We start from the raw sequence: 4,207 nt of genomic DNA, 5'->3' as shown, positions 1-4,207 counted from the left end.
CTTGTCATGTTTTATAATGTGAACTGTTTATAATAAACAGCGGCGAAGTGCTACGGACGATTTGGTTATTGATTAATGTAATTAACGGTTTCACATGGCTTTTTCTGATGTTTTTAAACGTATTAAATTGCCCTTTAACCATCAGGGAAATTATTCGATATAGGAACACTGGTGACATTCTATAGTATTCCAAATTCTCTAATAAGTAGTGTCTGTGATTTATGGAAGACAGTGATGATGTCATAGACATTGTGACATCATCAGTGATGTCATCAATCCTTCCCTGCCGAGGCTATAAGTAGGACCCCTGCAACTATGCATGTGATGTCATCACTGAGTGATACTCGAGAAATAGTGATGTAATCAGTGATGTCCCTTGAGCAATAACTGTTGACAGTCATGTCAATCTGACATCATCAGTGATGTCATAAATCAATGATGATGTCATCTACATTGTGGCATCATCAGTGATGTCATAAATCCTTCCTTGTTGAAGTTATAAAAATCAAATCAAGCAGCCAACCGAGGAAATAGTTTTGATAAGAGTTGTCAAATATGTCAGTGTTTACAGTAAATGTGAAATGGGGCAAGGAGAAGCTTGATGCAGTGGAGGTGAACACAGAGGAGCCACCTATGGTCTTCAAGGCTCAGGTCTTTGCCTTGACAGGAGTTCCTCCAGAGAGACAGAAGGTCATGGTGAAGGGAGGCACTCTCAAGGATGATGATTGGGGAAACTTTTGCCGAGGAAATGACTGAGGAGCAGCTGGCCTCAGCGATGGAGCTGCCCTGTGGGCTGACAAACTTGGAAAATACCTGTTACATGAACGCCACGCTGCAGTGTCTGCGCTCTGTGCCAGAGCTCAAAACTGCACTCAGAAGGTATTCAGGTGCTTTCCGATCCTCAGGGGCAGATGCACCATCCCAATCCATCACAGCAGCCCTTCGTGATTTATACGAGACCATGGAGAAGACGTCATCCAGCCTCCCACCCATCGGCTTGCTGCAGTTCCTTCACATGGCCTTTCCACAGTTTGCTGAGATGGGAGACCAGGGACATTACCTCCAGCACGATGCCAACGAGTGCTGGCTGCAGATAATGAAAGTCCTTCCGCAAAAGTTGCAGCCACTAGAACCAGATACTCTGATGGAGACAGACACCGAGAGCAGAGCCGCCTCTGCCTCTACAAAGAATTTCATCGACCAATATTTTGGCGTGGAATTTGAAACCACTATCAAATGCAAAGAGTCAGAGGAGAAGCCAACCAAGGGCAAGGAAAGCCAGCTCCAGCTTAGTTGCTTCATCAACCAGGAAGTCAAATACCTTGCCACAGGACTAAAGGCCGTTTCACACCGGTGCGGATTTTCGCGCGAATATTCAGCACGGAGATTTGCAACAAAATGTTTTAATGAGTTGCAATTGAACCTTGCACACCGAGGCGGAACATTCGTGCGGGGGTTTATTTTTCCGGACGGACTTTGACTTCGGCGGATTTTCGGATGCGTCAAGATACGTTTGACCAATGAAATCCATTATTTACAACTGACGTCACATTGTAGTATGGAGCTGCGCTGCTGTTTGGCATGGTGATGATTCAATTTGTGTTCATAGCCTACTGTAACGTTACAGGCTATCTATAGCCTTCCTAGCGTGAACGTCCCCCCCAGTTTCGTCGTTTGTTTACAAACACTGATCCCTCGTATATCGTGATTTTTTTAAAAGCAAAAGACGGTAAACAAAATAAATTACATGAAAATGCTCACCTCAAACACACTGCCAGTCGTTGTTCAGGGTTGATAGGTTTGTGGTAGTTTGTGTGTTTCCTCATTATGTGAGGGGCTATCATCCCCAACAGAGCCTCAAATTCCCAACTCCCATTCTGAAATACTGCCTGAAGCGACCGTGATACAGGCGCAGCTCCTGGACCAGCTGATGAAACTCGCCATGTTCTGTGCGCCTCTCTAAAATTGGGTGAACCCAGAACCTTCTTTTCCTCTTTCTCGTTTGTTTTCTCAGCAAAATGAGGAACAGGTCGTCATCACTGCTACTACTACTTCTTGACTCCATTGTGGTCTCTGCTCACTGTTTTTCCGCAGACGGAAAATGAACGTGGGAATGCGAATAATTTGCACCCGGACCTGTGTGTATAGTTTGCAATGCGGAAAATCCGCACGAAATTTCGCATCGCATTTCGCAACGCATTCTGCTCCGCTCCAGTGAGAAACGGCCTTAAAGCTGAGACTGAAAGAAGAAATTACGAAGCTGTCTCCATCCTTGGAAAGAGACGCTGTGTATATAAAATCTTCAAAACTCAGCCGTATCCCTTCCTACCTGACTGTTCAAATGGTCCGTTTTTTCTACAAAAATAACTCAAAATCCTGTCAAACTGTCAAAGTTCTAAAGGATGTCAAGTTCCCCCTCATGCTGGATGTCTATGAGCTGTGTACTACTGAGCTGCAGGAGAAAATGATGGCAGTCAGGTCAAAGTTCAAGGAAGTTGAGGACAAGAAGCTGGAGAAACCTCAGCAAAAGGTGGGGAAGAAGCCAGACACAGTGAAATAAGTGAAATACGAGACTTTCTCATTCTCTGATGACCTTGGTTCCAACAACAGTGGCTACTATGACCTGCAGGCAGTGCTGACACACAAAGGCCGCTCCAGCTCATCAGGTCACTACGTGGGATGGGTCAAAAGGAAAGAAGATGATTGGGTGAAGTTCGATGACGACAAGGTGAGTGTGGTGTCTCCAGAGGATATCCTGCAGCTGTCTGGTGGTGGAGACTGGCATATAGCATATGTTCTACTCTACAGCCCCCGACAACTGGAAATACTTGACCTGGAACAGTAAATGCAGATGGTCTAGAAGACAAGGACAGCATCCAACAACACATACAACATGTAATAATGTACAAAATGTCATTTCCAAGCACTGTCTGTATAGATGTGCAATAAACCTGGCTGTCTTTAACCACGTGTGGTCAAGAGAAGGCTTTGAATTCAATTCAGTCAGGAATGGATAATGGATAGGATGTCATCAGTGATGATGTCATCAATTGATTGAGTGAAAATTGTAGCCTTCCTCAGTTGCTCTAAATCGGCCTTTGTTACCCCATTGCTGAAGCAAGCATCTATGGCATGAGGGCTACAGAGTTCCCCATGCAATGTTAGCCTTGAAGGCTGAGATGGCTTGAAACGGTGTCAGATTTTTCTTTGCTTCACTTCTCTTGATTACTGTGACAGGTTGATCATGTGTCTTTTTTGCTAATCTATCATTGTGGTGTATTATGTATACGCACGTGGTCCTGGGCCGAATTTGCCCTTGTTTTTTATGCCATGGCCACTAGGGGCCAAGGCATCTATAACATCCCATTTACACCTGGTTTTTAAATGCGATCTGTATCTGGATATGGAAAAATCCATGACAATGCAAGCTGTAAATGCGTCATGATCGCTATGTGATCAGATCTGCCTGTGCACATCTGGAGGTCATCTGTCTCGCGTTGTGTTCGGATCTTACGTAGGTGTAAATGCAATCCGGACAACGTGGTGGCATCAGTGCCTACGTCATTCCGCTCTGACCGCTCTGACCTGACCCAAATGCGAGCTACCACTGCTCGCATCAGAAGTTATAGCTAAGGAAGCTAATGAAGCTGCAGCTGGTGAAAAAAGAAAGTGGGCTACTATTAGTATACTTGAAATGGAAGATTCATGTCCCTGGCACCATCCAGAAAGCATAGTATGCTTTATCGTCTATTATCCTCTAAATGGGACCATAATAAAAAAAAATGCTGTATTAAAGAAGACTTGAAACTAACGATTGAGATACGCATTAGGAAAGTGAGAAGTAGTGAGAAGTAGGGTCATTTTCCTAATGACGTCTATACAATCTGACTACTTTTTGCAGCCATAGACTGTACAAACGGGTGTGTTATACAAATTCACCCCCATTATACATTTGTCATTGTTTTTTGAACCACGCTGTTTATTTCTGCTGCATGTAAAGTTGGGCATTTTAACATGGGAGTCTAATTGACCCGCTTTTGGAGATTAGCCTCAAGTGGCCGTTTGAGGAACTGCAGTTTTTGCATTTCCGTGTTGGCTTGATTTTCCAGCTCCGGAGGTTGCCGCTTGATACAGACAACATATAGCATATGCCCTCATGACACTGAATTAATGCCCACATACAGCGCATCATATCATTGCATGTTTA

General features: G+C 44.3%; 1 pseudogene across 1 annotated transcript; it reads left to right on the top strand.

Moving 5' to 3' along the window:
- The first annotated feature begins 555 nt into the window (after positions 1-555).
- On the top strand, positions 556-2,845 carry LOC310787521 (ubiquitin carboxyl-terminal hydrolase 14-like; annotated as a pseudogene). Its single transcript has 2 exons — positions 556-1,339; positions 2,234-2,845. The product of its transcript is annotated as a ubiquitin carboxyl-terminal hydrolase 14-like (transcript).
- Positions 2,846-4,207: the final 1,362 nt, after the last annotated feature.

Source organism: Poromitra crassiceps (genome assembly GCF_964638095.1).
Source record: "Poromitra crassiceps genome assembly, chromosome: 1".
Taxonomy (NCBI): Eukaryota; Metazoa; Chordata; class Actinopteri; order Beryciformes; family Melamphaidae; genus Poromitra; species Poromitra crassiceps.
The sequence above is the reverse complement of the archived record's forward strand: the minus strand, read 5'-3'. Positions and strand labels throughout refer to the sequence as shown.